The sequence below is a fragment of the Pelodiscus sinensis genome, chromosome 3 (genome assembly GCF_052426305.1).
Source record: "Pelodiscus sinensis isolate ZL-2025 chromosome 3, ASM5242630v1, whole genome shotgun sequence".
Taxonomy (NCBI): domain Eukaryota; kingdom Metazoa; phylum Chordata; order Testudines; family Trionychidae; genus Pelodiscus; species Pelodiscus sinensis.
The window spans coordinates 122,346,101-122,362,118 of record NC_143054.1 but is presented as its reverse complement, the minus strand read 5'-3'; the positions used below and the strand labels follow the sequence as shown (position 1 = coordinate 122,362,118).

The 16,018-nt window shown below is 65.5% G+C and overlaps 67 non-coding genes across 67 annotated transcripts; 34 read left to right on the top strand and 33 right to left on the bottom strand.

Moving 5' to 3' along the window:
• Positions 1 to 50: 50 nt before the first annotated feature.
• TRNAR-ACG (transfer RNA arginine (anticodon ACG)) lies at positions 51 to 123 on the bottom strand. The gene has a single exon. It is a non-coding gene; the product is annotated as a tRNA-Arg (tRNA).
• A 217-nt stretch (positions 124 to 340) lies between these two features.
• TRNAV-CAC (transfer RNA valine (anticodon CAC)) lies at positions 341 to 413 on the bottom strand. The gene has a single exon. It is a non-coding gene; the product is annotated as a tRNA-Val (tRNA).
• Positions 414 to 552: 139 nt separating this feature from the next.
• On the top strand, positions 553 to 623 carry TRNAG-GCC (transfer RNA glycine (anticodon GCC)). Its single transcript has one exon. It is a non-coding gene; the product is annotated as a tRNA-Gly (tRNA).
• An 81-nt stretch (positions 624 to 704) lies between these two features.
• Positions 705 to 776, top strand: TRNAW-CCA (transfer RNA tryptophan (anticodon CCA)). The gene has a single exon. It is a non-coding gene; the product is annotated as a tRNA-Trp (tRNA).
• A 226-nt stretch (positions 777 to 1,002) lies between these two features.
• Positions 1,003 to 1,075, bottom strand: TRNAR-ACG (transfer RNA arginine (anticodon ACG)). Its single transcript has one exon. It is a non-coding gene; the product is annotated as a tRNA-Arg (tRNA).
• Positions 1,076 to 1,292: 217 nt separating this feature from the next.
• TRNAV-CAC (transfer RNA valine (anticodon CAC)) lies at positions 1,293 to 1,365 on the bottom strand. Its single transcript has one exon. It is a non-coding gene; the product is annotated as a tRNA-Val (tRNA).
• Positions 1,366 to 1,504: 139 nt separating this feature from the next.
• On the top strand, positions 1,505 to 1,575 carry TRNAG-GCC (transfer RNA glycine (anticodon GCC)). The gene has a single exon. It is a non-coding gene; the product is annotated as a tRNA-Gly (tRNA).
• An 81-nt stretch (positions 1,576 to 1,656) lies between these two features.
• Positions 1,657 to 1,728, top strand: TRNAW-CCA (transfer RNA tryptophan (anticodon CCA)). The gene has a single exon. It is a non-coding gene; the product is annotated as a tRNA-Trp (tRNA).
• Positions 1,729 to 1,942: 214 nt separating this feature from the next.
• TRNAR-ACG (transfer RNA arginine (anticodon ACG)) lies at positions 1,943 to 2,015 on the bottom strand. Its single transcript has one exon. It is a non-coding gene; the product is annotated as a tRNA-Arg (tRNA).
• Positions 2,016 to 2,232: 217 nt separating this feature from the next.
• TRNAV-CAC (transfer RNA valine (anticodon CAC)) lies at positions 2,233 to 2,305 on the bottom strand. Its single transcript has one exon. It is a non-coding gene; the product is annotated as a tRNA-Val (tRNA).
• A 139-nt stretch (positions 2,306 to 2,444) lies between these two features.
• TRNAG-GCC (transfer RNA glycine (anticodon GCC)) lies at positions 2,445 to 2,515 on the top strand. Its single transcript has one exon. It is a non-coding gene; the product is annotated as a tRNA-Gly (tRNA).
• An 81-nt stretch (positions 2,516 to 2,596) lies between these two features.
• On the top strand, positions 2,597 to 2,668 carry TRNAW-CCA (transfer RNA tryptophan (anticodon CCA)). The gene has a single exon. It is a non-coding gene; the product is annotated as a tRNA-Trp (tRNA).
• Positions 2,669 to 2,894: 226 nt separating this feature from the next.
• On the bottom strand, positions 2,895 to 2,967 carry TRNAR-ACG (transfer RNA arginine (anticodon ACG)). The gene has a single exon. It is a non-coding gene; the product is annotated as a tRNA-Arg (tRNA).
• A 217-nt stretch (positions 2,968 to 3,184) lies between these two features.
• TRNAV-CAC (transfer RNA valine (anticodon CAC)) lies at positions 3,185 to 3,257 on the bottom strand. Its single transcript has one exon. It is a non-coding gene; the product is annotated as a tRNA-Val (tRNA).
• A 139-nt stretch (positions 3,258 to 3,396) lies between these two features.
• TRNAG-GCC (transfer RNA glycine (anticodon GCC)) lies at positions 3,397 to 3,467 on the top strand. Its single transcript has one exon. It is a non-coding gene; the product is annotated as a tRNA-Gly (tRNA).
• Positions 3,468 to 3,548: 81 nt separating this feature from the next.
• TRNAW-CCA (transfer RNA tryptophan (anticodon CCA)) lies at positions 3,549 to 3,620 on the top strand. Its single transcript has one exon. It is a non-coding gene; the product is annotated as a tRNA-Trp (tRNA).
• Positions 3,621 to 3,843: 223 nt separating this feature from the next.
• TRNAR-ACG (transfer RNA arginine (anticodon ACG)) lies at positions 3,844 to 3,916 on the bottom strand. Its single transcript has one exon. It is a non-coding gene; the product is annotated as a tRNA-Arg (tRNA).
• Positions 3,917 to 4,133: 217 nt separating this feature from the next.
• Positions 4,134 to 4,206, bottom strand: TRNAV-CAC (transfer RNA valine (anticodon CAC)). The gene has a single exon. It is a non-coding gene; the product is annotated as a tRNA-Val (tRNA).
• Positions 4,207 to 4,345: 139 nt separating this feature from the next.
• On the top strand, positions 4,346 to 4,416 carry TRNAG-GCC (transfer RNA glycine (anticodon GCC)). The gene has a single exon. It is a non-coding gene; the product is annotated as a tRNA-Gly (tRNA).
• Positions 4,417 to 4,497: 81 nt separating this feature from the next.
• Positions 4,498 to 4,569, top strand: TRNAW-CCA (transfer RNA tryptophan (anticodon CCA)). The gene has a single exon. It is a non-coding gene; the product is annotated as a tRNA-Trp (tRNA).
• Positions 4,570 to 4,789: 220 nt separating this feature from the next.
• TRNAR-ACG (transfer RNA arginine (anticodon ACG)) lies at positions 4,790 to 4,862 on the bottom strand. The gene has a single exon. It is a non-coding gene; the product is annotated as a tRNA-Arg (tRNA).
• A 217-nt stretch (positions 4,863 to 5,079) lies between these two features.
• TRNAV-CAC (transfer RNA valine (anticodon CAC)) lies at positions 5,080 to 5,152 on the bottom strand. Its single transcript has one exon. It is a non-coding gene; the product is annotated as a tRNA-Val (tRNA).
• A 139-nt stretch (positions 5,153 to 5,291) lies between these two features.
• Positions 5,292 to 5,362, top strand: TRNAG-GCC (transfer RNA glycine (anticodon GCC)). Its single transcript has one exon. It is a non-coding gene; the product is annotated as a tRNA-Gly (tRNA).
• An 81-nt stretch (positions 5,363 to 5,443) lies between these two features.
• On the top strand, positions 5,444 to 5,515 carry TRNAW-CCA (transfer RNA tryptophan (anticodon CCA)). Its single transcript has one exon. It is a non-coding gene; the product is annotated as a tRNA-Trp (tRNA).
• Positions 5,516 to 5,741: 226 nt separating this feature from the next.
• TRNAR-ACG (transfer RNA arginine (anticodon ACG)) lies at positions 5,742 to 5,814 on the bottom strand. Its single transcript has one exon. It is a non-coding gene; the product is annotated as a tRNA-Arg (tRNA).
• A 217-nt stretch (positions 5,815 to 6,031) lies between these two features.
• On the bottom strand, positions 6,032 to 6,104 carry TRNAV-CAC (transfer RNA valine (anticodon CAC)). Its single transcript has one exon. It is a non-coding gene; the product is annotated as a tRNA-Val (tRNA).
• A 139-nt stretch (positions 6,105 to 6,243) lies between these two features.
• On the top strand, positions 6,244 to 6,314 carry TRNAG-GCC (transfer RNA glycine (anticodon GCC)). Its single transcript has one exon. It is a non-coding gene; the product is annotated as a tRNA-Gly (tRNA).
• Positions 6,315 to 6,395: 81 nt separating this feature from the next.
• TRNAW-CCA (transfer RNA tryptophan (anticodon CCA)) lies at positions 6,396 to 6,467 on the top strand. Its single transcript has one exon. It is a non-coding gene; the product is annotated as a tRNA-Trp (tRNA).
• A 222-nt stretch (positions 6,468 to 6,689) lies between these two features.
• On the bottom strand, positions 6,690 to 6,762 carry TRNAR-ACG (transfer RNA arginine (anticodon ACG)). The gene has a single exon. It is a non-coding gene; the product is annotated as a tRNA-Arg (tRNA).
• Positions 6,763 to 6,979: 217 nt separating this feature from the next.
• TRNAV-CAC (transfer RNA valine (anticodon CAC)) lies at positions 6,980 to 7,052 on the bottom strand. Its single transcript has one exon. It is a non-coding gene; the product is annotated as a tRNA-Val (tRNA).
• A 139-nt stretch (positions 7,053 to 7,191) lies between these two features.
• Positions 7,192 to 7,262, top strand: TRNAG-GCC (transfer RNA glycine (anticodon GCC)). The gene has a single exon. It is a non-coding gene; the product is annotated as a tRNA-Gly (tRNA).
• An 81-nt stretch (positions 7,263 to 7,343) lies between these two features.
• On the top strand, positions 7,344 to 7,415 carry TRNAW-CCA (transfer RNA tryptophan (anticodon CCA)). Its single transcript has one exon. It is a non-coding gene; the product is annotated as a tRNA-Trp (tRNA).
• A 222-nt stretch (positions 7,416 to 7,637) lies between these two features.
• TRNAR-ACG (transfer RNA arginine (anticodon ACG)) lies at positions 7,638 to 7,710 on the bottom strand. Its single transcript has one exon. It is a non-coding gene; the product is annotated as a tRNA-Arg (tRNA).
• A 217-nt stretch (positions 7,711 to 7,927) lies between these two features.
• TRNAV-CAC (transfer RNA valine (anticodon CAC)) lies at positions 7,928 to 8,000 on the bottom strand. The gene has a single exon. It is a non-coding gene; the product is annotated as a tRNA-Val (tRNA).
• A 139-nt stretch (positions 8,001 to 8,139) lies between these two features.
• TRNAG-GCC (transfer RNA glycine (anticodon GCC)) lies at positions 8,140 to 8,210 on the top strand. The gene has a single exon. It is a non-coding gene; the product is annotated as a tRNA-Gly (tRNA).
• Positions 8,211 to 8,291: 81 nt separating this feature from the next.
• On the top strand, positions 8,292 to 8,363 carry TRNAW-CCA (transfer RNA tryptophan (anticodon CCA)). The gene has a single exon. It is a non-coding gene; the product is annotated as a tRNA-Trp (tRNA).
• A 222-nt stretch (positions 8,364 to 8,585) lies between these two features.
• Positions 8,586 to 8,658, bottom strand: TRNAR-ACG (transfer RNA arginine (anticodon ACG)). Its single transcript has one exon. It is a non-coding gene; the product is annotated as a tRNA-Arg (tRNA).
• Positions 8,659 to 8,875: 217 nt separating this feature from the next.
• On the bottom strand, positions 8,876 to 8,948 carry TRNAV-CAC (transfer RNA valine (anticodon CAC)). Its single transcript has one exon. It is a non-coding gene; the product is annotated as a tRNA-Val (tRNA).
• A 139-nt stretch (positions 8,949 to 9,087) lies between these two features.
• TRNAG-GCC (transfer RNA glycine (anticodon GCC)) lies at positions 9,088 to 9,158 on the top strand. Its single transcript has one exon. It is a non-coding gene; the product is annotated as a tRNA-Gly (tRNA).
• An 81-nt stretch (positions 9,159 to 9,239) lies between these two features.
• On the top strand, positions 9,240 to 9,311 carry TRNAW-CCA (transfer RNA tryptophan (anticodon CCA)). Its single transcript has one exon. It is a non-coding gene; the product is annotated as a tRNA-Trp (tRNA).
• Positions 9,312 to 9,515: 204 nt separating this feature from the next.
• TRNAR-ACG (transfer RNA arginine (anticodon ACG)) lies at positions 9,516 to 9,588 on the bottom strand. The gene has a single exon. It is a non-coding gene; the product is annotated as a tRNA-Arg (tRNA).
• A 217-nt stretch (positions 9,589 to 9,805) lies between these two features.
• TRNAV-CAC (transfer RNA valine (anticodon CAC)) lies at positions 9,806 to 9,878 on the bottom strand. The gene has a single exon. It is a non-coding gene; the product is annotated as a tRNA-Val (tRNA).
• A 139-nt stretch (positions 9,879 to 10,017) lies between these two features.
• On the top strand, positions 10,018 to 10,088 carry TRNAG-GCC (transfer RNA glycine (anticodon GCC)). Its single transcript has one exon. It is a non-coding gene; the product is annotated as a tRNA-Gly (tRNA).
• An 81-nt stretch (positions 10,089 to 10,169) lies between these two features.
• TRNAW-CCA (transfer RNA tryptophan (anticodon CCA)) lies at positions 10,170 to 10,241 on the top strand. The gene has a single exon. It is a non-coding gene; the product is annotated as a tRNA-Trp (tRNA).
• A 210-nt stretch (positions 10,242 to 10,451) lies between these two features.
• TRNAR-ACG (transfer RNA arginine (anticodon ACG)) lies at positions 10,452 to 10,524 on the bottom strand. The gene has a single exon. It is a non-coding gene; the product is annotated as a tRNA-Arg (tRNA).
• A 217-nt stretch (positions 10,525 to 10,741) lies between these two features.
• On the bottom strand, positions 10,742 to 10,814 carry TRNAV-CAC (transfer RNA valine (anticodon CAC)). The gene has a single exon. It is a non-coding gene; the product is annotated as a tRNA-Val (tRNA).
• A 139-nt stretch (positions 10,815 to 10,953) lies between these two features.
• Positions 10,954 to 11,024, top strand: TRNAG-GCC (transfer RNA glycine (anticodon GCC)). Its single transcript has one exon. It is a non-coding gene; the product is annotated as a tRNA-Gly (tRNA).
• An 81-nt stretch (positions 11,025 to 11,105) lies between these two features.
• On the top strand, positions 11,106 to 11,177 carry TRNAW-CCA (transfer RNA tryptophan (anticodon CCA)). Its single transcript has one exon. It is a non-coding gene; the product is annotated as a tRNA-Trp (tRNA).
• A 216-nt stretch (positions 11,178 to 11,393) lies between these two features.
• On the bottom strand, positions 11,394 to 11,466 carry TRNAC-ACA (transfer RNA cysteine (anticodon ACA)). Its single transcript has one exon. It is a non-coding gene; the product is annotated as a tRNA-Cys (tRNA).
• A 217-nt stretch (positions 11,467 to 11,683) lies between these two features.
• Positions 11,684 to 11,756, bottom strand: TRNAV-CAC (transfer RNA valine (anticodon CAC)). Its single transcript has one exon. It is a non-coding gene; the product is annotated as a tRNA-Val (tRNA).
• A 139-nt stretch (positions 11,757 to 11,895) lies between these two features.
• On the top strand, positions 11,896 to 11,966 carry TRNAG-GCC (transfer RNA glycine (anticodon GCC)). Its single transcript has one exon. It is a non-coding gene; the product is annotated as a tRNA-Gly (tRNA).
• Positions 11,967 to 12,047: 81 nt separating this feature from the next.
• Positions 12,048 to 12,119, top strand: TRNAW-CCA (transfer RNA tryptophan (anticodon CCA)). The gene has a single exon. It is a non-coding gene; the product is annotated as a tRNA-Trp (tRNA).
• Positions 12,120 to 12,335: 216 nt separating this feature from the next.
• Positions 12,336 to 12,408, bottom strand: TRNAR-ACG (transfer RNA arginine (anticodon ACG)). The gene has a single exon. It is a non-coding gene; the product is annotated as a tRNA-Arg (tRNA).
• A 217-nt stretch (positions 12,409 to 12,625) lies between these two features.
• TRNAV-CAC (transfer RNA valine (anticodon CAC)) lies at positions 12,626 to 12,698 on the bottom strand. The gene has a single exon. It is a non-coding gene; the product is annotated as a tRNA-Val (tRNA).
• Positions 12,699 to 12,837: 139 nt separating this feature from the next.
• TRNAG-GCC (transfer RNA glycine (anticodon GCC)) lies at positions 12,838 to 12,908 on the top strand. Its single transcript has one exon. It is a non-coding gene; the product is annotated as a tRNA-Gly (tRNA).
• Positions 12,909 to 12,989: 81 nt separating this feature from the next.
• TRNAW-CCA (transfer RNA tryptophan (anticodon CCA)) lies at positions 12,990 to 13,061 on the top strand. The gene has a single exon. It is a non-coding gene; the product is annotated as a tRNA-Trp (tRNA).
• Positions 13,062 to 13,295: 234 nt separating this feature from the next.
• Positions 13,296 to 13,368, bottom strand: TRNAR-ACG (transfer RNA arginine (anticodon ACG)). The gene has a single exon. It is a non-coding gene; the product is annotated as a tRNA-Arg (tRNA).
• Positions 13,369 to 13,797: 429 nt separating this feature from the next.
• TRNAG-GCC (transfer RNA glycine (anticodon GCC)) lies at positions 13,798 to 13,868 on the top strand. Its single transcript has one exon. It is a non-coding gene; the product is annotated as a tRNA-Gly (tRNA).
• Positions 13,869 to 13,949: 81 nt separating this feature from the next.
• Positions 13,950 to 14,021, top strand: TRNAW-CCA (transfer RNA tryptophan (anticodon CCA)). Its single transcript has one exon. It is a non-coding gene; the product is annotated as a tRNA-Trp (tRNA).
• Positions 14,022 to 14,237: 216 nt separating this feature from the next.
• Positions 14,238 to 14,310, bottom strand: TRNAR-ACG (transfer RNA arginine (anticodon ACG)). The gene has a single exon. It is a non-coding gene; the product is annotated as a tRNA-Arg (tRNA).
• A 217-nt stretch (positions 14,311 to 14,527) lies between these two features.
• Positions 14,528 to 14,600, bottom strand: TRNAV-CAC (transfer RNA valine (anticodon CAC)). The gene has a single exon. It is a non-coding gene; the product is annotated as a tRNA-Val (tRNA).
• Positions 14,601 to 14,739: 139 nt separating this feature from the next.
• Positions 14,740 to 14,810, top strand: TRNAG-GCC (transfer RNA glycine (anticodon GCC)). Its single transcript has one exon. It is a non-coding gene; the product is annotated as a tRNA-Gly (tRNA).
• Positions 14,811 to 14,891: 81 nt separating this feature from the next.
• TRNAW-CCA (transfer RNA tryptophan (anticodon CCA)) lies at positions 14,892 to 14,963 on the top strand. Its single transcript has one exon. It is a non-coding gene; the product is annotated as a tRNA-Trp (tRNA).
• Positions 14,964 to 15,179: 216 nt separating this feature from the next.
• TRNAR-ACG (transfer RNA arginine (anticodon ACG)) lies at positions 15,180 to 15,252 on the bottom strand. Its single transcript has one exon. It is a non-coding gene; the product is annotated as a tRNA-Arg (tRNA).
• A 217-nt stretch (positions 15,253 to 15,469) lies between these two features.
• TRNAV-CAC (transfer RNA valine (anticodon CAC)) lies at positions 15,470 to 15,542 on the bottom strand. Its single transcript has one exon. It is a non-coding gene; the product is annotated as a tRNA-Val (tRNA).
• A 139-nt stretch (positions 15,543 to 15,681) lies between these two features.
• TRNAG-GCC (transfer RNA glycine (anticodon GCC)) lies at positions 15,682 to 15,752 on the top strand. Its single transcript has one exon. It is a non-coding gene; the product is annotated as a tRNA-Gly (tRNA).
• Positions 15,753 to 15,833: 81 nt separating this feature from the next.
• TRNAW-CCA (transfer RNA tryptophan (anticodon CCA)) lies at positions 15,834 to 15,905 on the top strand. The gene has a single exon. It is a non-coding gene; the product is annotated as a tRNA-Trp (tRNA).
• The last annotated feature ends 113 nt before the right edge of the window (positions 15,906 to 16,018 follow it).

Genomic DNA, 16,018 nt, shown 5'->3' with positions numbered 1-16,018 from the left:
AAGGGAAAGAAAAAAAAAAAGCACCCGCATCCCGGAAGGTGCCGTCACCACAAGCCAGGCAGGAGTCGAACCTGCAATCTCCTGATCCGTAGTCAGGCGCGTTATCCGTTGCGCCACTGGCCCACGCCTCCAGGTGAGGCGCGGGGGGGGCCGGCGCCAGGACCGAGGGTGCTGCCCGCCCGGGCTTCTTTCTCCCAGCAGCACCGAAGAGAACGGCGGACAAAAGGCTGCCGTAGGCCCAGAGCAGCGAGCGAGAGGGCACGAGCGCACGCCCAGGCGGCGAGCAGCTGCCCACTTGTGCAAGCCTGCGTTTTTCCAGGCCCCACGGCAAAAGGAGGCCTGTTTCTGCCTGGTTTCGAACCAGGGACCTTTCGCGTGTGAAGCGAACGTGATAACCACTACACTACAGAAACCCAGGGCCCGACACGGCCACTGAGGGGCCTGCCGGAGAGGCCCCCTTTGGCTGGCAGGCCGCCGCCGCCTCGGGCCCTGGCAGGTGGCCGCACGGCCGAGAGCACAGGCTCCGCTCGAAGGCCGGTTCCTCCCAGCAAGGCATTGGTGGTTCAGTGGTAGAATTCTCGCCCGCCACGCGGGAGGCCCGTGTTCGATTCACGGCCAATGCAGCCCCTTCTTTTTCCGCCGCGGCTCCTTCCCGGCCCCGCTGCCCGCCCTCGCAGCACCAAGAGCTGCAGGGCCTGCCGGCTGGCCTCGTGGCGCAACGGCAGCGCGTCTGACTCCAGATCAGAAGGCTATGTGTTCAAATCACATCGGGGTCAGGCGGGCGAAAAGTTTGGCGGGCGAGGAGGCCCGGTCACGCAAATGGAGCGGCGCTGAAAGCCGCGGCCAGTGTTCCTCTTGGCCCCGTGGGGCACGTGCTTTTCCTGGCCGCCGGGGGAAGGAGAACAAAGAAGGGGAGGAGGGAAAGGGAAAGGGAAAGGGAAAGGGAAAGGGAAAGGGAAAGAAAAAAAAAAAGCACCCGCATCCCGGAAGGTGCCGTCACCACAAGCCAGGCAGGAGTCGAACCTGCAATCTCCTGATCCGTAGTCAGGCGCGTTATCCGTTGCGCCACTGGCCCACGCCTCCAGGTGAGGCGCGGGGGGGGCCGGCGCCAGGACCGAGGGTGCTGCCCGCCCGGGCTTCTTTCTCCCAGCAGCACCGAAGAGAACGGCGGACAAAAGGCTGCCGTAGGCCCAGAGCAGCGAGCGAGAGGGCACGAGCGCACGCCCAGGCGGCGAGCAGCTGCCCACTTGTGCAAGCCTGCGTTTTTCCAGGCCCCACGGCAAAAGGAGGCCTGTTTCTGCCTGGTTTCGAACCAGGGACCTTTCGCGTGTGAAGCGAACGTGATAACCACTACACTACAGAAACCCAGGGCCCGACACGGCCACTGAGGGGCCTGCCGGAGAGGCCCCCTTTGGCTGGCAGGCCGCCGCCGCCTCGGGCCCTGGCAGGTGGCCGCACGGCCGAGAGCACAGGCTCCGCTCGAAGGCCGGTTCCTCCCAGCAAGGCATTGGTGGTTCAGTGGTAGAATTCTCGCCCGCCACGCGGGAGGCCCGTGTTCGATTCACGGCCAATGCAGCCCCTTCTTTTTCCGCCGCGGCTCCTTCCCGGCCCCGCTGCCCGCCCTCGCAGCACCAAGAGCTGCAGGGCCTGCCGGCTGGCCTCGTGGCGCAACGGCAGCGCGTCTGACTCCAGATCAGAAGGCTATGTGTTCAAATCACATCGGGGTCAGGCGGGCGAAAAGTTTGGCGGGCGAGGAGGCCCGGTCACGCAAATGGAGCGGCGCTGAAAGCCGCGGCCAGTGTTCCTCTTGGCCCCGTGGGGCACGTGCTTTTCCTGGCCGCCGGGGGAAGGAGAACAAAGAAGGGGAGGGAGGAAAGGGAAAGGGAAAGGGAAAGAAAAAAAAAAAAAAAAAGCACCCGCATCCCGGAAGGTGCCGTCACCACAAGCCAGGCAGGAGTCGAACCTGCAATCTCCTGATCCGTAGTCAGGCGCGTTATCCGTTGCGCCACTGGCCCACGCCTCCAGGTGAGGCGCGGGGGGGGCCGGCGCCAGGACCGAGGGTGCTGCCCGCCCGGGCTTCTTTCTCCCAGCAGCACCGAAGAGAACGGCGGACAAAAGGCTGCCGTAGGCCCAGAGCAGCGAGCGAGAGGGCACGAGCGCACGCCCAGGCGGCGAGCAGCTGCCCACTTGTGCAAGCCTGCGTTTTTCCAGGCCCCACGGCAAAAGGAGGCCTGTTTCTGCCTGGTTTCGAACCAGGGACCTTTCGCGTGTGAAGCGAACGTGATAACCACTACACTACAGAAACCCAGGGCCCGACACGGCCACTGAGGGGCCTGCCGGAGAGGCCCCCTTTGGCTGGCAGGCCGCCGCCGCCTCGGGCCCTGGCAGGTGGCCGCACGGCCGAGAGCACAGGCTCCGCTCGAAGGCCGGTTCCTCCCAGCAAGGCATTGGTGGTTCAGTGGTAGAATTCTCGCCCGCCACGCGGGAGGCCCGTGTTCGATTCACGGCCAATGCAGCCCCTTCTTTTTCCGCCGCGGCTCCTTCCCGGCCCCGCTGCCCGCCCTCGCAGCACCAAGAGCTGCAGGGCCTGCCGGCTGGCCTCGTGGCGCAACGGCAGCGCGTCTGACTCCAGATCAGAAGGCTATGTGTTCAAATCACATCGGGGTCAGGCGGGCGAAAAGTTTGGCGGGCGAGGAGGCCCGGTCACGCAAATGGAGCGGCGCTGAAAGCCGCGGCCAGTGTTCCTCTTGGCCCCGTGGGGCACGTGCTTTTCCTGGCCGCCGGGGGAAGGAGAACAAAGAAGGGGAGGAGGGAAAGGGAAAGGGAAAGGGAAAGGGAAAGGGAAAGGGAAAGAAAAAAAAAAAGCACCCGCATCCCGGAAGGTGCCGTCACCACAAGCCAGGCAGGAGTCGAACCTGCAATCTCCTGATCCGTAGTCAGGCGCGTTATCCGTTGCGCCACTGGCCCACGCCTCCAGGTGAGGCGCGGGGGGGGCCGGCGCCAGGACCGAGGGTGCTGCCCGCCCGGGCTTCTTTCTCCCAGCAGCACCGAAGAGAACGGCGGACAAAAGGCTGCCGTAGGCCCAGAGCAGCGAGCGAGAGGGCACGAGCGCACGCCCAGGCGGCGAGCAGCTGCCCACTTGTGCAAGCCTGCGTTTTTCCAGGCCCCACGGCAAAAGGAGGCCTGTTTCTGCCTGGTTTCGAACCAGGGACCTTTCGCGTGTGAAGCGAACGTGATAACCACTACACTACAGAAACCCAGGGCCCGACACGGCCACTGAGGGGCCTGCCGGAGAGGCCCCCTTTGGCTGGCAGGCCGCCGCCGCCTCGGGCCCTGGCAGGTGGCCGCACGGCCGAGAGCACAGGCTCCGCTCGAAGGCCGGTTCCTCCCAGCAAGGCATTGGTGGTTCAGTGGTAGAATTCTCGCCCGCCACGCGGGAGGCCCGTGTTCGATTCACGGCCAATGCAGCCCCTTCTTTTTCCGCCGCGGCTCCTTCCCGGCCCCGCTGCCCGCCCTCGCAGCACCAAGAGCTGCAGGGCCTGCCGGCTGGCCTCGTGGCGCAACGGCAGCGCGTCTGACTCCAGATCAGAAGGCTATGTGTTCAAATCACATCGGGGTCAGGCGGGCGAAAAGTTTGGCGGGCGAGGAGGCCCGGTCACGCAAATGGAGCGGCGCTGAAAGCCGCGGCCAGTGTTCCTCTTGGCCCCGTGGGGCACGTGCTTTTCCTGGCCGCCGGGGGAAGGAGAACAAAGAAGGGGAGGGAGGAAAGGGAAAGGGAAAGGGAAAGGGAAAGGGAAAGAAAAAAAAAAAAAAGCACCCGCATCCCGGAAGGTGCCGTCACCACAAGCCAGGCAGGAGTCGAACCTGCAATCTCCTGATCCGTAGTCAGGCGCGTTATCCGTTGCGCCACTGGCCCACGCCTCCAGGTGAGGCGCGGGGGGGGCCGGCGCCAGGACCGAGGGTGCTGCCCGCCCGGGCTTCTTTCTCCCAGCAGCACCGAAGAGAACGGCGGACAAAAGGCTGCCGTAGGCCCAGAGCAGCGAGCGAGAGGGCACGAGCGCACGCCCAGGCGGCGAGCAGCTGCCCACTTGTGCAAGCCTGCGTTTTTCCAGGCCCCACGGCAAAAGGAGGCCTGTTTCTGCCTGGTTTCGAACCAGGGACCTTTCGCGTGTGAAGCGAACGTGATAACCACTACACTACAGAAACCCAGGGCCCGACACGGCCACTGAGGGGCCTGCCGGAGAGGCCCCCTTTGGCTGGCAGGCCGCCGCCGCCTCGGGCCCTGGCAGGTGGCCGCACGGCCGAGAGCACAGGCTCCGCTCGAAGGCCGGTTCCTCCCAGCAAGGCATTGGTGGTTCAGTGGTAGAATTCTCGCCCGCCACGCGGGAGGCCCGTGTTCGATTCACGGCCAATGCAGCCCCTTCTTTTTCCGCCGCGGCTCCTTCCCGGCCCCGCTGCCCGCCCTCGCAGCACCAAGAGCTGCAGGGCCTGCCGGCTGGCCTCGTGGCGCAACGGCAGCGCGTCTGACTCCAGATCAGAAGGCTATGTGTTCAAATCACATCGGGGTCAGGCGGGCGAAAAGTTTGGCGGGCGAGGAGGCCCGGTCACGCAAATGGAGCGGCGCTGAAAGCCGCGGCCAGTGTTCCTCTTGGCCCCGTGGGGCACGTGCTTTTCCTGGCCGCCGGGGGAAGGAGAACAAAGAAGGGGAGGAGGGAAAGGGAAAGGGAAAGGGAAAGGGAAAGGGAAAGAAAAAAAAAAAGCACCCGCATCCCGGAAGGTGCCGTCACCACAAGCCAGGCAGGAGTCGAACCTGCAATCTCCTGATCCGTAGTCAGGCGCGTTATCCGTTGCGCCACTGGCCCACGCCTCCAGGTGAGGCGCGGGGGGGGCCGGCGCCAGGACCGAGGGTGCTGCCCGCCCGGGCTTCTTTCTCCCAGCAGCACCGAAGAGAACGGCGGACAAAAGGCTGCCGTAGGCCCAGAGCAGCGAGCGAGAGGGCACGAGCGCACGCCCAGGCGGCGAGCAGCTGCCCACTTGTGCAAGCCTGCGTTTTTCCAGGCCCCACGGCAAAAGGAGGCCTGTTTCTGCCTGGTTTCGAACCAGGGACCTTTCGCGTGTGAAGCGAACGTGATAACCACTACACTACAGAAACCCAGGGCCCGACACGGCCACTGAGGGGCCTGCCGGAGAGGCCCCCTTTGGCTGGCAGGCCGCCGCCGCCTCGGGCCCTGGCAGGTGGCCGCACGGCCGAGAGCACAGGCTCCGCTCGAAGGCCGGTTCCTCCCAGCAAGGCATTGGTGGTTCAGTGGTAGAATTCTCGCCCGCCACGCGGGAGGCCCGTGTTCGATTCACGGCCAATGCAGCCCCTTCTTTTTCCGCCGCGGCTCCTTCCCGGCCCCGCTGCCCGCCCTCGCAGCACCAAGAGCTGCAGGGCCTGCCGGCTGGCCTCGTGGCGCAACGGCAGCGCGTCTGACTCCAGATCAGAAGGCTATGTGTTCAAATCACATCGGGGTCAGGCGGGCGAAAAGTTTGGCGGGCGAGGAGGCCCGGTCACGCAAATGGAGCGGCGCTGAAAGCCGCGGCCAGTGTTCCTCTTGGCCCCGTGGGGCACGTGCTTTTCCTGGCCGCCGGGGGAAGGAGAACAAAGAAGGGGAGGGAGGAAAGGGAAAGGGAAAGGGAAAGGGAAAGGGAAAGAAAAAAAAAAAAAAAAAGCACCCGCATCCCGGAAGGTGCCGTCACCACAAGCCAGGCAGGAGTCGAACCTGCAATCTCCTGATCCGTAGTCAGGCGCGTTATCCGTTGCGCCACTGGCCCACGCCTCCAGGTGAGGCGCGGGGGGGGCCGGCGCCAGGACCGAGGGTGCTGCCCGCCCGGGCTTCTTTCTCCCAGCAGCACCGAAGAGAACGGCGGACAAAAGGCTGCCGTAGGCCCAGAGCAGCGAGCGAGAGGGCACGAGCGCACGCCCAGGCGGCGAGCAGCTGCCCACTTGTGCAAGCCTGCGTTTTTCCAGGCCCCACGGCAAAAGGAGGCCTGTTTCTGCCTGGTTTCGAACCAGGGACCTTTCGCGTGTGAAGCGAACGTGATAACCACTACACTACAGAAACCCAGGGCCCGACACGGCCACTGAGGGGCCTGCCGGAGAGGCCCCCTTTGGCTGGCAGGCCGCCGCCGCCTCGGGCCCTGGCAGGTGGCCGCACGGCCGAGAGCACAGGCTCCGCTCGAAGGCCGGTTCCTCCCAGCAAGGCATTGGTGGTTCAGTGGTAGAATTCTCGCCCGCCACGCGGGAGGCCCGTGTTCGATTCACGGCCAATGCAGCCCCTTCTTTTTCCGCCGCGGCTCCTTCCCGGCCCCGCTGCCCGCCCTCGCAGCACCAAGAGCTGCAGGGCCTGCCGGCTGGCCTCGTGGCGCAACGGCAGCGCGTCTGACTCCAGATCAGAAGGCTATGTGTTCAAATCACATCGGGGTCAGGCGGGCGAAAAGTTTGGCGGGCGAGGAGGCCCGGTCACGCAAATGGAGCGGCGCTGAAAGCCGCGGCCAGTGTTCCTCTTGGCCCCGTGGGGCACGCGCTTTTCCTGGCCGCCGGGGGAAGGAGAACAAAGAAGGGGAGGAAAGGGAAAGGGAAAGGGAAAGGGAAAGGGAAAGGGAAAGAAAAAAAAAAAGCACCCGCATCCCGGAAGGTGCCGTCACCACAAGCCAGGCAGGAGTCGAACCTGCAATCTCCTGATCCGTAGTCAGGCGCGTTATCCGTTGCGCCACTGGCCCACGCCTCCAGGTGAGGCGCGGGGGGGGCCGGCGCCAGGACCGAGGGTGCTGCCCGCCCGGGCTTCTTTCTCCCAGCAGCACCGAAGAGAACGGCGGACAAAAGGCTGCCGTAGGCCCAGAGCAGCGAGCGAGAGGGCACGAGCGCACGCCCAGGCGGCGAGCAGCTGCCCACTTGTGCAAGCCTGCGTTTTTCCAGGCCCCACGGCAAAAGGAGGCCTGTTTCTGCCTGGTTTCGAACCAGGGACCTTTCGCGTGTGAAGCGAACGTGATAACCACTACACTACAGAAACCCAGGGCCCGACACGGCCACTGAGGGGCCTGCCGGAGAGGCCCCCTTTGGCTGGCAGGCCGCCGCCGCCTCGGGCCCTGGCAGGTGGCCGCACGGCCGAGAGCACAGGCTCCGCTCGAAGGCCGGTTCCTCCCAGCAAGGCATTGGTGGTTCAGTGGTAGAATTCTCGCCCGCCACGCGGGAGGCCCGTGTTCGATTCACGGCCAATGCAGCCCCTTCTTTTTCCGCCGCGGCTCCTTCCCGGCCCCGCTGCCCGCCCTCGCAGCACCAAGAGCTGCAGGGCCTGCCGGCTGGCCTCGTGGCGCAACGGCAGCGCGTCTGACTCCAGATCAGAAGGCTATGTGTTCAAATCACATCGGGGTCAGGCGGGCGAAAAGTTTGGCGGGCGAGGAGGCCCGGTCACGCAAATGGAGCGGCGCTGAAAGCCGCGGCCAGTGTTCCTCTTGGCCCCGTGGGGCACGTGCTTTTCCTGGCCGCCGGGGGAAGGAGAACAAAGAAGGGGAGGAAAGGGAAAGGGAAAGGGAAAGGGAAAGGGAAAGGGAAAGAAAAAAAAAAAGCACCCGCATCCCGGAAGGTGCCGTCACCACAAGCCAGGCAGGAGTCGAACCTGCAATCTCCTGATCCGTAGTCAGGCGCGTTATCCGTTGCGCCACTGGCCCACGCCTCCAGGTGAGGCGCGGGGGGGGCCGGCGCCAGGACCGAGGGTGCTGCCCGCCCGGGCTTCTTTCTCCCAGCAGCACCGAAGAGAACGGCGGACAAAAGGCTGCCGTAGGCCCAGAGCAGCGAGCGAGAGGGCACGAGCGCACGCCCAGGCGGCGAGCAGCTGCCCACTTGTGCAAGCCTGCGTTTTTCCAGGCCCCACGGCAAAAGGAGGCCTGTTTCTGCCTGGTTTCGAACCAGGGACCTTTCGCGTGTGAAGCGAACGTGATAACCACTACACTACAGAAACCCAGGGCCCGACACGGCCACTGAGGGGCCTGCCGGAGAGGCCCCCTTTGGCTGGCAGGCCGCCGCCGCCTCGGGCCCTGGCAGGTGGCCGCACGGCCGAGAGCACAGGCTCCGCTCGAAGGCCGGTTCCTCCCAGCAAGGCATTGGTGGTTCAGTGGTAGAATTCTCGCCCGCCACGCGGGAGGCCCGTGTTCGATTCACGGCCAATGCAGCCCCTTCTTTTTCCGCCGCGGCTCCTTCCCGGCCCCGCTGCCCGCCCTCGCAGCACCAAGAGCTGCAGGGCCTGCCGGCTGGCCTCGTGGCGCAACGGCAGCGCGTCTGACTCCAGATCAGAAGGCTATGTGTTCAAATCACATCGGGGTCAGGCGGGCGAAAAGTTTGGCGGGCGAGGAGGCCCGGTCACGCAAATGGAGCGGCGCTGAAAGCCGCGGCCAGTGTTCCTCTTGGCCCCGTGGGGCACGTGCTTTTCCTGGCCGCCGGGGGAAGGAGAACAAAGAAGGGGAGGAAAGGGAAAGGGAAAGGGAAAGGGAAAGGGAAAGGGAAAGAAAAAAAAAAAGCACCCGCATCCCGGAAGGTGCCGTCACCACAAGCCAGGCAGGAGTCGAACCTGCAATCTCCTGATCCGTAGTCAGGCGCGTTATCCGTTGCGCCACTGGCCCACGCCTCCAGGTGAGGCGCGGGGGGGGCCGGCGCCAGGACCGAGGGTGCTGCCCGCCCGGGCTTCTTTCTCCCAGCAGCACCGAAGAGAACGGCGGACAAAAGGCTGCCGTAGGCCCAGAGCAGCGAGCGAGAGGGCACGAGCGCACGCCCAGGCGGCGAGCAGCTGCCCACTTGTGCAAGCCTGCGTTTTTCCAGGCCCCACGGCAAAAGGAGGCCTGTTTCTGCCTGGTTTCGAACCAGGGACCTTTCGCGTGTGAAGCGAACGTGATAACCACTACACTACAGAAACCCAGGGCCCGACACGGCCACTGAGGGGCCTGCCGGAGAGGCCCCCTTTGGCTGGCAGGCCGCCGCCGCCTCGGGCCCTGGCAGGTGGCCGCACGGCCGAGAGCACAGGCTCCGCTCGAAGGCCGGTTCCTCCCAGCAAGGCATTGGTGGTTCAGTGGTAGAATTCTCGCCCGCCACGCGGGAGGCCCGTGTTCGATTCACGGCCAATGCAGCCCCTTCTTTTTCCGCCGCGGCTCCTTCCCGGCCCCGCTGCCCGCCCTCGCAGCACCAAGAGCTGCAGGGCCTGCCGGCTGGCCTCGTGGCGCAACGGCAGCGCGTCTGACTCCAGATCAGAAGGCTATGTGTTCAAATCACATCGGGGTCAGGCGGGCGAAAAGTTTGGCGGGCGAGGAGGCCCGGTCACGGAAATGGAGCGGCGCTGAAAGCCGCGGCCAGTGTTCCTCTTGGCCCCGTGGGGCACGCGCTTTTCCTGGCCGCCGGGGGAAGGAGAACAAAGAAGGGGAGGAAAGGGAAAGGGAAAGGGAAAGAAAAAAAAAAAGCACCCGCATCCCGGAAGGTGCCGTCACCACAAGCCAGGCAGGAGTCGAACCTGCAATCTCCTGATCCGTAGTCAGGCGCGTTATCCGTTGCGCCACTGGCCCACGCCTCCAGGTGAGGCGCGGGGGGGGCCGGCGCCAGGACCGAGGGTGCTGCCCGCCCGGGCTTCTTTCTCCCAGCAGCACCGAAGAGAACGGCGGACAAAAGGCTGCCGTAGGCCCAGAGCAGCGAGCGAGAGGGCACGAGCGCACGCCCAGGCGGCGAGCAGCTGCCCACTTGTGCAAGCCTGCGTTTTTCCAGGCCCCACGGCAAAAGGAGGCCTGTTTCTGCCTGGTTTCGAACCAGGGACCTTTCGCGTGTGAAGCGAACGTGATAACCACTACACTACAGAAACCCAGGGCCCGACACGGCCACTGAGGGGCCTGCCGGAGAGGCCCCCTTTGGCTGGCAGGCCGCCGCCGCCTCGGGCCCTGGCAGGTGGCCGCACGGCCGAGAGCACAGGCTCCGCTCGAAGGCCGGTTCCTCCCAGCAAGGCATTGGTGGTTCAGTGGTAGAATTCTCGCCCGCCACGCGGGAGGCCCGTGTTCGATTCACGGCCAATGCAGCCCCTTCTTTTTCCGCCGCGGCTCCTTCCCGGCCCCGCTGCCCGCCCTCGCAGCACCAAGAGCTGCAGGGCCTGCCGGCTGGCCTCGTGGCGCAACGGCAGCGCGTCTGACTCCAGATCAGAAGGCTATGTGTTCAAATCACATCGGGGTCAGGCGGGCGAAAAGTTTGGCGGGCGAGGAGGCCCGGTCACGGAAATGGAGCGGCGCTGAAAGCCGCGGCCAGTGTTCCTCTTGGCCCCGTGGGGCACGCGCTTTTCCTGGCCGCCGGGGGAAGGAGAACAAAGAAGGGGAGGAAAGGGAAAGGGAAAGGGAAAGGGAAAGAAAAAAAAAAAGCACCCGCATCCCGGAAGGTGCCGTCACCACAAGCCAGGCAGGAGTCGAACCTGCAATCTCCTGATCCGTAGTCAGGCGCGTTATCCGTTGCGCCACTGGCCCACGCCTCCAGGTGAGGCGCGGGGGGGGCCGGCGCCAGGACCGAGGGTGCTGCCCGCCCGGGCTTCTTTCTCCCAGCAGCACCGAAGAGAACGGCGGACAAAAGGCTGCCGTAGGCCCAGAGCAGCGAGCGAGAGGGCACGAGCGCACGCCCAGGCGGCGAGCAGCTGCCCACTTGTGCAAGCCTGCGTTTTTCCAGGCCCCACGGCAAAAGGAGGCCTGTTTCTGCCTGGTTTCGAACCAGGGACCTTTCGCGTGTGAAGCGAACGTGATAACCACTACACTACAGAAACCCAGGGCCCGACACGGCCACTGAGGGGCCTGCCGGAGAGGCCCCCTTTGGCTGGCAGGCCGCCGCCGCCTCGGGCCCTGGCAGGTGGCCGCACGGCCGAGAGCACAGGCTCCGCTCGAAGGCCGGTTCCTCCCAGCAAGGCATTGGTGGTTCAGTGGTAGAATTCTCGCCCGCCACGCGGGAGGCCCGTGTTCGATTCACGGCCAATGCAGCCCCTTCTTTTTCCGCCGCGGCTCCTTCCCGGCCCCGCTGCCCGCCCTCGCAGCACCAAGAGCTGCAGGGCCTGCCGGCTGGCCTCGTGGCGCAACGGCAGCGCGTCTGACTCCAGATCAGAAGGCTATGTGTTCAAATCACATCGGGGTCAGGCGGGCGAAAAGTTTGGCGGGCGAGGAGGCCCGGTCACGGAAATGGAGCGGCGCTGAAAGCCGCGGCCAGTGTTCCTCTTGGCCCCGTGGGGCACGCGCTTTTCCTGGCCGCCGGGGGAAGGAGAACAAAGAAGGGGAGGAAAGGGAAAGGGAAAGGGAAAGGGAAAGGGAAAGAAAAAAAAAAAGCACCCGCATCCCGGAAGGTGCCGTCACCACAAGCCAGGCAGGAGTCGAACCTGCAATCTCCTGATCTGTAGTCAGGCGCGTTATCCGTTGCGCCACTGGCCCACGCCTCCAGGTGAGGCGCGGGGGGGGCCGGCGCCAGGACCGAGGGTGCTGCCCGCCCGGGCTTCTTTCTCCCAGCAGCACCGAAGAGAACGGCGGACAAAAGGCTGCCGTAGGCCCAGAGCAGCGAGCGAGAGGGCACGAGCGCACGCCCAGGCGGCGAGCAGCTGCCCACTTGTGCAAGCCTGCGTTTTTCCAGGCCCCACGGCAAAAGGAGGCCTGTTTCTGCCTGGTTTCGAACCAGGGACCTTTCGCGTGTGAAGCGAACGTGATAACCACTACACTACAGAAACCCAGGGCCCGACACGGCCACTGAGGGGCCTGCCGGAGAGGCCCCCTTTGGCTGGCAGGCCGCCGCCGCCTCGGGCCCTGGCAGGTGGCCGCACGGCCGAGAGCACAGGCTCCGCTCGAAGGCCGGTTCCTCCCAGCAAGGCATTGGTGGTTCAGTGGTAGAATTCTCGCCCGCCACGCGGGAGGCCCGTGTTCGATTCACGGCCAATGCAGCCCCTTCTTTTTCCGCCGCGGCTCCTTCCCGGCCCCGCTGCCCGCCCTCGCAGCACCAAGAGCTGCAGGGCCTGCCGGCTGGCCTCGTGGCGCAACGGCAGCGCGTCTGACTCCAGATCAGAAGGCTATGTGTTCAAATCACATCGGGGTCAGGCGGGCGAAAAGTTTGGCGGGCGAGGAGGCCCGGTCACGGAAATGGAGCGGCGCTGAAAGCCGCGGCCAGTGTTCCTCTTGGCCCCGTGGGGCACGCGCTTTTCCTGGCCGCCGGGGGAAGGAGAACAAAGAAGGGGAGGAAAGGGAAAGGGAAAGGGAAAGGGAAAGGGAAAGAAAAAAAAAAAGCACCCGCATCCCGGAAGGTGCCGTCACCACAAGCCAGGCAGGAGTCGAACCTGCAATCTCCTGATCCGTAGTCAGGCGCGTTATCCGTTGCGCCACTGGCCCACGCCTCCAGGTGAGGCGCGGGGGGGGCCGGCGCCAGGACCGAGGGTGCTGCCCGCCCGGGCTTCTTTCTCCCAGCAGCACCGAAGAGAACGGCGGACAAAAGGCTGCCGTAGGCCCAGAGCAGCGAGCGAGAGGGCACGAGCGCACGCCCAGGCGGCGAGCAGCTGCCCACTTGTGCAAGCCTGCGTTTTTCCAGGCCCCACGGCAAAAGGAGGCCTGTTTCTGCCTGGTTTCGAACCAGGGACCTTTCGCGTGTGAAGCGAACGTGATAACCACTACACTACAGAAACCCAGGGCCCGACACGGCCACTGAGGGGCCTGCCGGAGAGGCCCCCTTTGGCTGGCAGGCCGCCGCCGCCTCGGGCCCTGGCAGGTGGCCGCACGGCCGAGAGCACAGGCTCCGCTCGAAGGCCGGTTCCTCCCAGCAAGGCATTGGTGGTTCAGTGGTAGAATTCTCGCCCGCCACGCGGGAGGCCCGTGTTCGATTCACGGCCAATGCAGCCCCTTCTTTTTCCGCCGCGGCTCCTTCCCGGCCCCGCTGCCCGCCCTCGCAGCACCAAGAGCTGCAGGGCCTGCCGGCTGGCCTCGTGGCGCAACGGCAGCGCGTCTGACTCCAGATCAGAAGGCTATGTGTTCAAATCACATCGGGGTCAGGCGGGCGAAAAGTTTGGCGGGCGAGGAGGCCCGGTCACGGAAATGGAGCGGCGCTGAAAGCCGCGGCCAGTGTTCCTCTTGGCCCCGTGGGGCACGCGCTTTTCCTGGCCGCCGGGGGAAGGAGAACAAAGAAGGGGAGGAAAGGGAAAGGGAAAGGGAAAGGGAAAGGGAAAGGGAAAGGGAAAGGGAAAGAAAAAAAAAAAGCACCCGCATCCCGGAAGGTGCCGTCACCACAAGCCAGGCAGGAGTCGAACCTGCAATCTCCTGATCCGTAGTCAGGCGCGTTATCCGTTGCGCCACTGGCCCACGCCTCCAGGTGAGGCGCGGGGGGGGCCGGCGCCAGGACCGAGGGTGCTGCCCGCCCGGGCTTCTTTCTCCCAGCAGCACCGAAGAGAACGGCGGACAAAAGGCTGCCGTAGGCCCAGAGCAGCGAGCGAGAGGGCACGAGCGCACGCCCAGGCGGCGAGCAGCTGCCCACTTGTGCAAGCCTGCGTTTTTCCAGGCCCCACGGCAAAAGGAGGCCTGTTTCTGCCTGGTTTCAAACCAGGGACCTTTCGCGTGTGAAGCGAACGTGATAACCACTACACTACAGAAACCCAGGGCCCGACACGGCCACTGAGGGGCCTGCCGGAGAGGCCCCCTTTGGCTGGCAGGCCGCCGCCGCCTCGGGCCCTGGCAGGTGGCCGCACGGCCGAGAGCACAGGCTCCGCTCGAAGGCCGGTTCCTCCCAGCAAGGCATTGGTGGTTCAGTGGTAGAATTCTCGCCCGCCACGCGGGAGGCCCGTGTTCGATTCACGGCCAATGCAGCCCCTTCTTTTTCCGCCGCGGCTCCTTCCCGGCCCCGCTGCCCGCCCTCGCAGCACCAAGAGCTGCAGGGCCTGCCGGCTGGCCTCGTGGCGCAACGGCAGCGCGTCTGACTCCAGATCAGAAGGCTATGTGTTCAAATCACATCGGGGTCAGGCGGGCGAAAAGTTTGGCGGGCGAGGAGGCCCGGTCACGGAAATGGAGCGGCGCTGAAAGCCGCGGCCAGTGTTCCTCTTGGCCCCGTGGGGCACGCGCTTTTCCTGGCCGCCGGGGGAAGGAGAACAAAGAAGGGGAGGAAAGGGAAAGGGAAAGGGAAAGGGAAAGGGAAAGAAAAAAAAAAAGCACCCGCATCCCGGAAGGTGCCGTCACCACAAGCCAGGCAGGAGTCGAACCTGCAATCTCCTGATCCGTAGTCAGGCGCGTTATCCGTTGCGCCACTGGCCCACGCCTCCAGGTGAGGCGCGGGGGGGGCCGGCGCCAGGACCGAGGGTGCTGCCCGCCCGGGCTTCTTTCTCCCAGCAGCACCGAAGAGAACGGCGGACAAAAGGCTGCCGTAGGCCCAGAGCAGCGAGCGAGAGGGCACGAGCGCACGCCCAGGCGGCGAGCAGCTGCCCACTTGTGCAAGCCTGCGTTTTTCCAGGCCCCACGGCAAAAGGAGGCCTGTTTCTGCCTGGTTTCGAACCAGGGACCTTTCGCGTGTGAAGCGAACGTGATAACCACTACACTACAGAAACCCAGGGCCCGACACGGCCACTGAGGGGCCTGCCGGAGAGGCCCCCTTTGGCTGGCAGGCCGCCGCCGCCTCGGGCCCTGGCAGGTGGCCGCACGGCCGAGAGCACAGGCTCCGCTCGAAGGCCGGTTCCTCCCAGCAAGGCATTGGTGGTTCAGTGGTAGAATTCTCGCCCGCCACGCGGGAGGCCCGTGTTCGATTCACGGCCAATGCAGCCCCTTCTTTTTCCGCCGCGGCTCCTTCCCGGCCCCGCTGCCCGCCCTCGCAGCACCAAGAGCTGCAGGGCCTGCCGGCTGGCCTCGTGGCGCAACGGCAGCGCGTCTGACTCCAGATCAGAAGGCTATGTGTTCAAATCACATCGGGGTCAGGCGGGCGAAAAGTTTGGCGGGCGAGGAGGCCCGGTCACGGAAATGGAGCGGCGCTGAAAGCCGCGGCCAGTGTTCCTCTTGGCCCCGTGGGGCACGCGCTTTTCCTGGCCGCCGGGGGAAGGAGAACAAAGAAGGGGAGGAAAGGGAAAGGGAAAGGGAAAGGGAAAGGGAAAGAAAAAAAAAAAGCACCCGCATCCCGGAAGGTGCCATCACCACAAGCCAGGCAGGAGTCGAACCTGCAATCTCCTGATCCGTAGTCAGGCGCGTTATCCGTTGCGCCACTGGCCCACGCCTCCAGGTGAGGCGCGGGGGGGGCCGGCGCCAGGACCGAGGGTGCTGCCCGCCCGGGCTTCTTTCTCCCAGCAGCACCGAAGAGAACGGCGGACAAAAGGCTGCCGTAGGCCCAGAGCAGCGAGCGAGAGGGCACGAGCGCACGCCCAGGCGGCGAGCAGCTGCCCACTTGTGCAAGCCTGCGTTTTTCCAGGCCCCACGGCAAAAGGAGGCCTGTTTCTGCCTGGTTTCGAACCAGGGACCTTTCGCGTGTGAAGCGAACGTGATAACCACTACACTACAGAAACCCAGGGCCCGACACGGCCACTGAGGGGCCTGCCGGAGAGGCCCCCTTTGGCTGGCAGGCCGCCGCCGCCTCGGGCCCTGGCAGGTGGCCGCACGGCCGAGAGCACAGGCTCCGCTCGAAGGCCGGTTCCTCCCAGCAAGGCATTGGTGGTTCAGTGGTAGAATTCTCGCCCGCCACGCGGGAGGCCCGTGTTCGATTCACGGCCAATGCAGCCCCTTCTTTTTCCGCCGCGGCTCCTTCCCGGCCCCGCTGCCCGCCCTCGCAGCACCAAGAGCTGCAGGGCCTGCCGGCTGGCCTCGTGGCGCAACGGCAGCGCGTCTGACTCCAGATCAGAAGGCTATGTGTTCAAATCACATCGGGGTCAGGCGGGCGAAAAGTTTGGCGGGCGAGGAGGCCCGGTCACGGAAATGGAGCGGCGCTGAAAGCCGCGGCCAGTGTTCCTCTTGGCCCCGTGGGGCACGCGCTTTTCCTGGCCGC